Here is a 14,136-nt window from a genome sequence, read left to right on the forward strand (position 1 = left end):
AACAGTCAAATTTTGCCAGTGATTCATGGAGTTCTCAAAACCCAAAATAAGCAAAAATATACATGGAAATTCTTTGGGGAATGGTAACAACATCTTTGCCCTCACTTTATTTTTTAAAATGTTCTTCAGAAGCTCCAAGAAAAACTAATGTAATAAAAACATAGAGGAAAGATAAGTTATGAAAAATAGTATAAATTTACACATTTTTGTCTAAATATTTAAATTTTAATTCAACTGCATATGATAGTTTAGATTATATATACATAATTATAAAATTGGTAATTAATTTATTTCATAGCTTTCTTTAAAAATTTAAATTCTTGAATTTTATAAAGGTCAGAAACAGGCTTAATGAAACAGAAGTTGATCACCATTTATTGCCCATAATTAAGCAAAGAGGACAAAAGTGTGGAAAAGAACGATAGCAGAATAGGAGATATTGTGGACAGAGTGAGATAGCCTACTACACATTGCATGCAACTGGTGTACCAGTACAGATGCAGAGAAAGTGAGGTGATACAGTATTGATGAGGGTTTTCCAAAATTTTCCTTGAAGGAGGTCAAGGAAAAATTGTGACAAATAATAACCTGGAAATCAGAAACCAGTATAGCAAGAGCTGACATATTAAATGCGGAACAAATTTAAAGATTAAGAGAAAAAAAAAACAAAAAATAATAAAAAATAAAAAAACAAAATAAAATAAAGATTAAGAGAAAAGTCATAAATGTTAAAGAATTCAAAAATTGATTACTACATGGAAACCAAACTTTAAACAACAATGGAAAATACAGCCCATGCAAAATGTTATACTAAATATGCCAAGCCAATATAAGTGTTAACCTAGAAGTGCCTATTAAAACAGTGTTTCCAAAAAATAAATGACACACAGTGATGTTTACGTGATCAATAAAAATGACAAAGAAATATTACATAATGTGGGTGATTGTTAATTAATTTCATAAAATATGTGGTACTTTCTTGTGTATGTAACATGCATCTGTTAATATTTATTCATATTTTACTGTTACAAAGTATTTTAATAACCTCCTGTAGAAGAATATATTCTTTCTTAAATAATTTTAAGTCCACACTAATAACTATGTTCTATAATATAATTAAGATATGCAATCAAAAGATATGAATTAAGATAATTTATATTTGTGTGTTTGTAATACCTTTTATTTATACAGAGACCAAAGAAAATAAAGAGCAATAAACTATTCTAAACTTCAATCATTTGTCACAAGAAATTAAAGGCAGCAAGGTATATTTGAGTCACCAAGTCAAAGATGCATGTAAATTAAAAGGAAAACAGTATAAGGAAATAAAAAGAAAGAAGGTACAAGCCTTTCGAATAAAGAGGTCAGAAAAGGAGAAATATATTATTTAGAAAGAAAACAATAACAACTGTTAAAATTATGTGGAGAGGGAAACAGGGACAGTGAGAAAATGTTAAGTATGTATTAATTCATAAAGTAAGATATTCTATTATGCTATTCAAAGTAAAGTAATGATAGGTGTTATGACGAGTAGCCAGTGATGCTCCTGGAAGCTGCGAAATGGGAACAAGCAGGTTTAGTTAGCATGCAGAAAGTACCCCAATTGTTGCCAGTCAAGAGTGTCAACCCCAAGCACAAGAACACAGTGGTTTATATTAGTACTTGGTCCAGTTTCTAAAAATGTCAGGTACTTTCCAGATAGGTGAAGAACAGAGTTTATCTAACCAGCTATGTCATAGTCATGGGGTTATTACAGCATTTGTCAGAAACAGCATTTATCAGAAACAGAATTGCTTACAAATGGAAACTGCTTAGCACATGATCTGGCAAAGAATGAGTTCACCTAAAGTTTACGGGGGGTTAAGTGACCTTAAAATGGAATTTAGAAACAAATTGGGATCCTTTCACCACTATATTCTCCCTCAAGAACAAATTTTCCTTTCTTAGGACAGATAGTTCCTTATATGGTAGTGACTCTGAATTAAAAACATTCAGGTAATTATAAGCCAATTTATGGAAACATTTGTTTTACTATGACATTGTTTCGGTTCTTATATTTTTCTACTGGATGTTTAAAACCAAGTGAGAGCAGTTTTAGACTGTCCTTTCTCATCTCTGGTGGTCATTAGAATTTACCTTCAGAGCACTGCATAGTACCACTTAATATTTTTGGTAGTGTCAGCTGTCTAGATGAATTATGGCTTGTGCTTGACCAGGTTGCTGTAAATGCTTGGGAGATCTTTGATGACTCTCCTTAGGCACACTCTATACCATAATATCCTCCCCTTTGTGGCCCACAATCTCCTTAAGGAGAAGATCAGGGACTCAATTGAGCCATAAGATGGCAAAGAAGTACATTTTAGGTCTTCTTTGACCTCTGAGGGCTAAGGCCAAAATACTGATTATCCTTTTATGCTATCTACCTCTCTATTTTTTGGTTTCTAAACCTCATTTGTTGAACATCCAGAGTAAAAGACTAATGACAACATATTGTAGTATAGCACTAAGCTTAACTATCTTATCTGAATATCAAATACTTTACAATATAAAAAGGTACTGTTATTTTTTAACAACCATGTATATTCTAATATTTAAAACCCTACAGAATGTTAACAGTCAACAGTTATATATTTTTACCCAGAAACTTAGAAAAAGTACATAACACTGCAGTGTGACAATCACAATCACATTTTGTAACATCTAAATTGTTATTTTGACAATTGTCAATTAGACTAATAATTAAATAGCTATTTTAACCAATCACCTCTACAGAAGATGCTTCTAATTTGTTCTTTGGTAGGAAGAAATTTGCAACATCATCCAGGATGTTTATCTTTCTATAGAAAATAGATGGTCTTTTAGCTTAAACTAAGAGTCATTGTGCCAAATTGCAGATGTTTTCATGAAACACCTGGAAGGACTGGTCCATTTGGAGTTTTGGGAGCTGGTAGCAAGGCACTGGTGGCACAGCTCTTTCTAGAGTCTTAAGTTGTCTGACAAACAGTGTTCTACTTGCACCAGGATGATCTTAGACTTCAAGGGCACCATATCTGGAAACTCCTCTCCAAATCATGGCATCACCCTATTGTTAGACAGGTGATATTGGCTGTCATAGAAATGTCAAACTTCTTGGAGGTACTGGCTTGTGCTGAAAACTTGCATCATCTCATTGTGCTTCAGCTTGTCAGGTATGCCTGTGTGTATTATGGCATTGTCTCTGTAGAACATACAACCCTGCACCGTGTCTTAAACACACACTGGTGGCTGTTGTGTAGAAACACTCATTACTCAAAGTGCCCACGCAGCTTCTGTGTCATCTGTCTCTGTTGTACACTGAGGATGGTGTTGGTCTTCAGGAAGCAGGGAAGCTTCAGGCCTTTGGGACCATACAACTTGGTGCTGCTACCCCCAGCCTTCCAGGGCCAGGCAACAACACTCAGAGCGGTGGCAATGGCTCAGCCCACTAATTGTCCCCAGTAGTAGAAGCTGATCACCATATGGGAGAAGGCTGCATTATGTGGTCATAATCAGGGCACCTGGTCACCCATGGCACGTCTGTGGTGAGTTGCGGCACCCATCACTGGGGGAAGGAGGTGGTGAAGTTGGGCTCCTCTTGATCGTATGTATCCATGCAGACATGTAAAGGAGGGCTTTTGATTATCTCAGTTTCCTTAGTGCTAACATACTCCATCTCTGCTGTGTCATTTACACAGCCAACGGGTATGACACCTCTGTATCACTATTTATTCTCTGGGATGATTTTGAACTTTGTATGGTTCAGAAATGACTGTGTGGGATCAATCTGTCACTTCCTCAAAAGCTGTTAAAGCTGTGGATACGAGAAAGCTATGGGTGGGTGGTCTGAGTTAACTGACATTTTTGTCTACCCTCAGGATCCTCCCATTCAGACATGAACAGGTTTTGTGATTCAAAGACAAACATCTCTAAATATAGTGGCATACACACAGCACGTACATCACTTGAGTTCTTACAATCATCATTTGATGTCTGAATTCATTTTGGCTTGAAATGAATCTCTTATTACAATAATCTGGAGCACAATCCCAGCATTACATTTTAGAAGACTATATATTTTGAAGACATGAATATGCTTAATACACAATGAGATTAGCAGCAATTAATTGTCATTATTTTGTTTCTTACTTTAGTTTTATACCAAGAACATCTGTGAATCAGAAAACATTATTGTTTTGACAATAACCAATGTATACCTAGCACATTAACATGCTTTAAATAATATTTAGTGTAGCATCTTCCATAAGCCTATGGAGATTATTGGAATTTTATCAATAAAACTTAGTTAAGATCATGTTAGGAATTGTCTTTTTTATTTATTAATTAGACCTATTTTCATTTAACATTTCATTATGAACAATGAAAAACATTCATGTCATGATACAAGAACATCAATATGAACTACGTTTATGAAATCAATTTTAACATCAGGTTGACCAGCTGGCAACTACTGTGGAAACATCTAATTTATATAACATTTATCTATAAGCCTAATTAACTCACAAACACAAGCCTTAAAATGCCAAAAATATGAAAAGATAAATTTGGTTGAGCTCAAATAAACCAGCTATTTGGAAATTGTACAGAGAGGCAAACAAACAAAAGACATGCATGTTATGGTTTGTGTATAGGTGCGCCTCCTGGCAAAGCCTCATGCAATAATGGGGTGGCTTCTGGGGTTTCTGATTGATTATTGTGGTTGCTGGTGCTGCACCAACGCTAGCACTGGTAATCTGCAATGCAATGTGAGGAGGGGACAGGGGCTTACTAGTCCTCTGAGCTGCTGCCCTTCCTTTTGTTCTTTGCTGCTGCCACGAAGGATTGCTTTGCCTTGTGCCACTCTACCTTGGAGCCAGTTGAGTATGGACTGGAACCTCCACTAAATGTGAGCTAAATAAGCCTTTCCTTTCTTAATTTTAGGTGTCTGATATTTGCCTGAGCAATAGAAGAGTAGTTGAGACAATTCATATTACTATAAAGAGACCTATCTGGAGAAAAGGAATCAAATATCCTCCTTAAGCTAAATTTGTTGGTCCCATAAGTGTGATGATTTGGAAAATAGCTCCTGGTTTCACCCAGATTTTGGTTTTTTCCATGGTGTCTCAGGTTTTTCCTTCAGGGCAGGACTTCCCTAGAGCATCAGGCTAGGACATGGCTTTTATGTGTGTTCTCCTGGATTGGCAAAATTCTAATGTCTCATCTGACCCAAGGCGAGGTATGTATTCTTTCTCTAAGAAAACTTTCTTCTTTTTGGGCATTATCAAATGCTCATATTTTATGAGTTTAACTTTGTTGCTGAATGTGAGAGTTTGGTACAGTCTAGAGTATTTTTATTTTTAAGTTTATGTGCTGCTAAAAGGGAAAGTACAAAGTGGCAGGAAAAAGATTAAGAGCAAGTCCAGAGAAAAACTGAAGCAGACTACTCCTGATATTTCCTGTGGAGTGTAGAGGAGGATCAGATCTATTCTGTCCCAGTGAAACCTGTCCTCCCAGTCTTAGGAATGGCCACTGATCTGAATGTCTTTTAGGTGGTGAAATATTTATATGCAGGCATATATAGTTTTTGTAAATATGAGCTAGATTTTTTACAGAAATCTATATTAAAGTCCACTATGGGGGAATTTTGATGTTAATATCTTCAGTGTTTCTGTATGATAAGTCAAATCATAAACACCAATGCATTTAGTAACTAGTACAAATGCAACATATTCAAGAACAAAACAAGAATACAAATGCCCCATTAAGGAAATATCATAATTTTATAGCATGTGCATGTTTTAACTTACATTTATCACATTTTAACAAGCCTTGTAAATGACAAGACATAAGCAATTATAAGCAATAGACAAAAACATATCAAAATTTAACACATAAAAATTTGTTACCCAAAGAAATACCAAATCTAGAGTTTATGACCCTGCAGCTGTGGTTAACATGCATTTCCTGGGCCTCAGAGATGAAGACCCTTGAGTCTATCAATTTAAAACTTCCCCTGCATCTATCATAGGCACTTCTTTTTTACTTTTTCCTTTTTTAGCGGCTTTGGATATCCTTGCTTAAAATATTATTTTTCTCTGAAATAGATACATTGGTTTGGGCCTGGTGGAGTGTGACATCCTCCCTGCCCAGGCCTCCAAAATGTTACAGCAAGTAGCTGGAGGTGCTCACAGAAACTGAGAAGTGGCAACAAGCAGGTATAGTTAGCATGCAGACAATACCCGAACTGTTGTCAGTCAGGAGCATCAACTCCAAACAGAGGAACACAGCGGCTTCTGTAGTAATTGGTGCAGTTTAAAATTATCAAGTACTTTCCAGAAAGGTAAAGGACAGAGTTTATCTAATCACCAGCTAAGTCATAGTCATGGGTTTATTACAGCATTTGTCAGCAACAGCGTTTTCCAGAGATAGAACTTCTTACAAATGGAAACTGCTTAACACATGATTTGGGGAAAAATGAGTTCATCTAAAGTTTGTAGGGGTTTAAGAGACTTTAAAAAGGAATTTAGACACAAAATTGGGTCTCTATGCAAGCACATAGACAATAATAATGTTTTTTTAACATGTTAGCAAAAAGATTTCTTTATACTGTAAAGAAATGATAAGTATTGGAGTGGATAGCAATGTTTAATGTGACTTAGCATTACATAATGTATCTATGTTTGAAAAGTAACACAGGATATTACATATAGGTATAATTTTGTACTATAAGTATAAAAAATTTAAAAAATAAACTATAGACAACTAAAACACTAAGGTGACCAATTTATAGCAAATATTTAAGAATTTTCTAAGTATTATTGGCTTAAATTTTTGATATGTAATTTGCCATATTTTATTAAAAAACTAGTCATAATATATATATATGTAGTCTCATCTGAATTATTCAGAAAGATTAAGTCAGTAAATGTAGCATAAATATTTGCACATGCATAAATTTAACGTCATTTTTAAATTTTAACAAAAATCATAAAAGTTCTAATACCTTTAATAATAGATGTTTAAATAAATGTTGCCAAATTTCTAAGAGAAATAGACAAATTTAAAATCATAGCAGCAATTAACTGACTTATGTGTAACTCCCAGAAGAAACAAGAAATGACAAGTATTTCTCTTCTGAAAATGTTATTTTTTTCTTCTCTTTGTTTTTCTCTTTGTGTATGATTTACTTAGTTATATTTAGATGGCTCTAAACATCATCCTACACTGACATACATGTGCATTTTGTCTCTAATGTCTCTTCATCTTCAAACCCTTCAATAGTTTTGGACCTCCAGAGCATTTTCCATGAACTACACAGTCCTACATCAACTTCCTACTGTATTTGCCTGAGTCACTGGGCTCTAGAACCTAATCTTACTACTAGTCTTCATCTCAGAGTTTATTTTATGTTCACTCTACCCCCCTATTCCTTTCTCAGCACTACCGTTTCCATCCCCCTATGTTCTCCATTTTCCCTGGTGCACCATATTTTACCCTAAACTTACCATTCCATACCCAGTTACAGGACCATTTCTTCTGCTTTGGTTTCTTCTATGCTATGAGTTCCATAATAGCAAGGCCTTTGTGGGTTGTTTTGTCTTCCTTAAAAATTCAAGATCCCAGATATGACTGTCCAGCATTAAAAGTCAAGAACTATATATTGAATTTTGTATATAGTTGGTCAATTATTGTGACTAGAAAAAATGTTGACTGGGGAACATTTTTTGTACTTATTGAGGATAATTTTCCACTCCATGTTTGTTCTGTTCTCTGCTGAGATTTCTCTTAGAAAGATTTTATTGCTGTTCCAGATTAGTTCAGTATGATATAAATTACGTATTGTCCAATCTGCTGCTCAATTCCAGCAATTTTTTTAATTCTATGAAGAAAATGTTAATTTACACAATCTTTATTTCTTTTTCTATGACAGAATAAAAGAGTAAGAGGTAATAGTTCCACCTTGTAGGGGAAATTGAGCCCTTCCAGTTCAAGCTTAGCTTTCTTCCATAAGTTGTTTTTTTGTTTTTTTGTTTTTTTGTTTTTTTTTTTCGGAACCAGGGATTGAACTCAGGCCTTTGCTCTTGCCAGGGAAGCACTTATTTCACTGAGCCGTCTCCCTAGCCCCATCTTCCATTAATTCTAGATTTTCTTTCCTCAAATGGAAGACCACTAATCAACCTAAGTATACAAAATAGATTTCAGGAGTAATTACTTTAATTTGTCCTAAGATTAAGATAGTTGACACTAGGGCCAGGGAGATGGCTCAGTGGAATCAGCGCTTCCCTGACAAGGGAAGTTGACTCTGTAACTGCCTTCTTGAAGAAACCTGTGAAATATTAGAGGTTCCTCATACTCTCCCAATTTCTTAGTTTAAAGGAGGTCTTTAATTTGATTTATGGAAAGAGGTAAAGAGAGCTCCCACATTACAAAAACTCTTTGCTGTCAGTATGTTCCATAAACATGTTTTATATGACTTGCTTTCAAAAACTCATAGAAACTTACCTCATTAAATGATCTAATCTCCTATCAATACTCTTACCTGAATTCTGTAAGAAATAAGCCAAATAGATCAGACTGTACTTTTATTTTCAGGTTTCCTTTTTAAATTTCTGGCACACAGCTTATATATACCAGAAACTTAAATATTTGATATAGTTTAGTACAGTTTCTATGTTGCAATGAATTCTTGCTGAATTACTGTAAAGGAGTTTTTGAGTAACCTGTAGTCCCCTGCCTTATTTTCTCAAAGTTGAATCTAAGGTTTACAAATGTCAAATATTGGAATAAAAATAAACACCTACTGGAAAATAAAGGCACAATTCATTTGTAATAAAATATGCTAGTTTTATTTAATTATGTGATCACTATTGATTATGGCTCTACTAACTTCACAGTAGGTATGCAAGAGTTACTGAACAGTTCAAGTTTGCTCCGTAGACACTGCTTGTATAAAATCAAGTCAAAGAAAGTATTACAACACAACTTGGCAAAACTATTAAAGGATAAATGCAATCATAGTTAGCCATAGCAGAGCCATCATGGCTATTCTTACAGACATAAATAACAATATCCCTAAGGAAATATTATGTAAAAATAAAACAGACATGGATAAGAGTTATGCAAGCAGAAAGGAATTTAAGTGGATGGAATGTCATGGAAAAATGAGGGGTGATGAGGTACGATGTGCTGTATTCATGGAACTGCAAGTTGATAAGCAGCCCACCAGCTAGAACAGAGAGACCAATAAGAGATAACGTCACAAATGCAAGCAGGGTCACAAGTGAAATTTTGCATCACTGTAATGATTCAAGCCTAAGAGTTAAAAGTTCAGGCAAAATAAAAGATAGATGATAGGAAATTTGAAGGACATATTCAGATGAAAAAGAGGGAGGACAGGAGGGAAAAAGAAAATTGAGACAACTGAATAATATAATATATTATTATATTATTATACTATTATATATATAATATATATATATATTATATATATATATATATATATATAGAGAGAGAGAGAGAGAGAGAGAGAGAGAGATTTAATAATCTCCTTAGATGATGTCTGCTACTGTGGATTGCAAACTTAAACTAATAAAAATGAAACTTAAAAAAGGCTATATGTATACGTATCAGTTCTCTAAGTTATATGTAATTAATGTGTATCACAAATATAGACAAGTAAAATGTCAAATGAACAAACAGTGCAAGCCCATTGAGCTTGATCAACAACCAGAACCACACAATCAAAGCTGTCCCCATGGTGGATTCCATCATGGGACCACCCAGAAGGAAAGGCAACCCAGTGCAGGAGCCAGACAGGAATCTCTTGGCACACGTCTGCTCACACGTGTTTGAGGACTAAAGCAATTTAACAACAAAGGTAGAGAGAGACGACAATCACTCTTGAGAAGTTCAAAAGGCAGTGGTAAAGTAAGACTTTACAGTTTGTCAGCACTGAAAGTTAGAGTTTAGATAAAAGTTCCAGTACACTGGATCCCTTCAGTGAGAGTTGCCAAGAAGGAAGTCTGAAGCAGGTGTTACTATTGCTGCCTGGTGCATCAGAGATGCAAGGTGTTACATGCTTTTGACTACGGAGAGAGTATAATAAAATAGAACAAGTACAAAAGTGCAAAATACAGCTAATCACCCAAATGTGAGACCAAAATAAAGACCATCATTCAGATGCCTGACATGACAGGCAGAAAGGCTTGTTTTGTCAGAGTTTTATAGTTCCCAGGAGACACTTGTACACAGTTACTGAAACCTATTGCCGTTATTGGCCTTGAATTCTCCCTAATGGATGCCATTCAGTTACCGTTCTCTGATCATTCTGACAGAAAATTGAAGTCTGAAGAGACCTTGTTTGTTTGTCCTTTAATATCCAGGGGGAACAGCATGCTTCATGTTCCATCTGTGATTCATCCTTATTTTAATCAACATCTCTTACATAAGCTAAAAGAGAAATTGATTGAAGCTGTTATTTTGCTGGCAAAGAGAAGTTTTTTATTTACAAAAACCTCAGGAGGAAAAGTACACACAGACTTAGAGCACTTACTTTTGGAGTGTCTGCACATTGTACCACTGCTTTCAACTCCATACACTGGAAAAAGACACAATTCAATTGTTGTTACTTAGAGAAATTTTAAAAGCACTCTCCCGTTGATTATAAAGTTGCATACAATCTCTGTCTCTGTCTCCCTCTGTCTGTGTCTGTCTCTGTCTGTCCATCTCTCCATCTTCCTGTGTCTAGCTCCCTCCTTCTTCTTTCTCTCTCTCCCTCCCTCTCTCTCATAGTGACTTCTTTGATACTTGATGAACAAGGTATACTGAATCCCTATTTGCACCTATTTAGTCTACTAGGCAGCAAAGAGCTCAGTGATTTGATTCTGAAATCATGAGAAAGGTGAATTTTCTTAGACAACTAAACTCCTCTGGATATTGTTAACTGCTGAACCAAATATCAGCCTAGTAACAATTTGGCAATGACTGTTCCATAATCTGGGTAAAGACAAAATTTATTTTAATCTCAAATTTGGAATTAGAGTGTTCTTCCCAATCACCCTTGCATCTAGACTGATCTCTAAATCATATATCAGCATCTACACATTGTGGCATAGGCTTCACATTAGTAAACAGAAATGACCATACAAAGAAATAAAAGCACTATGTTTAGGAGAAAACACACTGGTCTTTGAATCTCTATGAAAGTAAATATGTGATATTTGAGACATTTTTCTTCCCAACTTCCCAGGTATATTTCCAATGCATAAAGTTTATATAATCTTCTTTTTGTAAATGAAAACCTGACCATGTTTTCTTCATTAAAAACAATTTGATACTCTTCATGAAACACATTATCATATCTTTAGAAATGCTATTTCTCATTTCATATCTCCAGTTTTATGTATACGTATGGATATTTGCACTTTCTAATTGAATCTAACATCAGATTCCATCCATGGAAAACTGTAATACGGGACAAGAAAGGGATAAATTTTATTAAGTTTCCTGTGATTCCGTCCCATTTATCCTTTTAACCACACTCCCATGAGTAGATCCTCTATTCAAACTTCCAATCTTCTCATATTCTTCTAGCTTTGTTCTCCAAGTGAAAATTTATAAAATGAGTATGAGGGGTCCAGGGAGATGGCTCAGTAGAATAAGTGCTTCCCTGGCAAGCGCAAGGGCCTGATTTCAATTCCCAGTTCCACCAAAAAAAAAAAAAAAAGAGAGAGAGAGAGAGAGAGTATGAGGCAAATTATAGAGAAGTCTGAATACTTCTGAATGTACAGTTCATTCCAACCTAATTTAGTCTATTTCATCTTTCTTAAGGTATATATTAAAATATAAGAAAGATTTTACAGTTTCCATTTTAGAGGCATTTATATTGCAAGAAAGGATGTTGAAAAAAGAGGCAGCATCTAAAATAATCATTAAAAATCATTAAGAATTAGGAGACAAGTACGGAATCTATTATTTCACACTTAGTGGGAGTTGACCAGGCTTATACCTTAACCTCTAGCCACTCTGTGAGTCAATAAATTTCTGTTCATTAAACCAGCCAGTGTGTGATGCTTTGTTAGAATATCCCTAGTAAACTAAGAGCCACTGTTTCTATTCCATGTTTGGATGCATTAAGAGCAGTATTTTTTTAATTTTAATTTTAATTTTGGACACAGGGTCTTGCTACACAGTTCAGACTTACAGTGATTATCTCGTCTCAACATCTGCAGCGTTGGGACTAGAGGCATGTGCCACCACAAGAGGTTCCAGGACCACGTGCCATGCAGTACAGGGATTCAAACTCAGGACCTTGTACTTGCTTATAAGTCAGGTGCCTAGGCCACTGAGCTGTCTCTCCAGTCCAAGAGCAGTGTTTTTAAATTTTATTGCTTAGTTTTGACACCTCACCATCTTCAAAGTGTTTATATGAATTGTTCTTTCTTAGATTATGGATTTTCTTTTCCTACCTCTTTATATGTCTAGTAATTCTTGTTTCAGTGCTGGATATTGTGGATGCTAAAACAGCAAATAGGAAAGGTGCTTTAGATTGAATTATATTGATTTACAAAGGTTGTTTGGTTTTGACAAAACGTTACATTACTAATGCATCCTTTTCATTATGAAAAGCTTTTGTGAAAGTTTGGTCCTTATTTGGGAGAATGTCTGTTAATGAAGGCCGTGATCCTTACTGTGACTTTTCCTTGCTCTCACTGAATGCCTGAGGTAGGTGATAGTAGTGGATTTTTCACACCTAAGTGGGCCACAGTTCTGACATATTTAGTTACTCTTGAGATCTGCAGCATAGTCTTTCATCGAGGCCTCTGAACTGGAGTCTTGTCCTAAACATATGCACCTTAGTTAGCCCGAAGCCCATAGGAATATTCCTCACACTCTCTGCTAATATTGTAAAAGCACAACTTTTCCTTTCTAGAATTTTTTCAAAAGAATCCAGTTGGTTCTACTTACAAAATTCACTTTTTCCTTTCTCCCATATATAATGCACTGCACTAGTTTTTACCTTGTTGCCACATGTGTGTATTCCTTATTAAGTAACATGGCCTGTACTCTTTGTTGCCTGGTGATTGAAAAGCATGCAGTCCCTATAAACATAGGGTGGAAGAGCAAGTTAGTGTCTCTTTATGTATGTTAGCCAGAAGGCAAAACTTCAATGATCATGAAATATATTTATAGGAACTCTTTTAAAGTCTACATAAAATAACTGCAGTATGTTTATTTTCTTTTGAATATTTTTCTATCTTCTACTTTTAAGTGACTTGTCTATTTTCTGGGCAATTTTTATTTATATCAACTCTAAGAGCATTCTGTTGAACACACAAGATATTAGGAGACAATCTGCATGACAAAGTATTTTTATCTTTCTCTGGCCTTTTAAGGACAGGACAGTTAAACTTAAATAAATTGTATCATGGCTTCTTTGATTTTTGTCCTTTTTTCTCCAAAATAATAAAATCTCATGTAAATAATCAAGTAGTTTTTAAGTAGCATTTTACTAAGCAACTATTATGTGCTTACTACTATTATAGTTTGGATATAACAATGTAAATAAGATAGACATAGACTGCCTTATCATAAAGGTAATATTTTAGCAGTAAAAAAGTGAATGAAAAAATTGAAAATAAGTTAAAGTAACTTCAGAGTGATTAAAATGTGAACATTAAGTAAGGCAATGTGAAGGAACAAGATGATTTGGTGAGGCAAAAACAGTTGCATCAAAATGTCACCAGGAAGACCTCATTAGACAAAGTGATATTTAAACTGATACCTAAATCTGAGAAGAAACCAGATATTGGGAAGATGGATGCATGTGACTCTTAGTCAGCAACAGAACAAGGATAAGTAATGAGAGAAATATGAAACAATATTATCTTAAAAATCTCTATAAATCAAAAAAAAACCTGCATGAATGACACTACCTTAATGCATTACAAATATTGTCCTAATATAATAACTATTTTGCTCATTTTTTCAGACTTATTCCAATGTGATAAGTGAAAGAAATATTAACCCAAACTTTAGACCACAAAGTTTTTATAACAAATAAACGCAAAAATATTCATAATTTAAGTTGTGATATGTTTCCCAGCAAATTTCTGTGGTGCA

The sequence above is a fragment of the Octodon degus genome, unplaced genomic scaffold, assembly GCF_000260255.1.
Source record: "Octodon degus isolate 3935 unplaced genomic scaffold, OctDeg1.0 scaffold00191, whole genome shotgun sequence".
Taxonomy (NCBI): Eukaryota; Metazoa; Chordata; class Mammalia; order Rodentia; family Octodontidae; genus Octodon; species Octodon degus.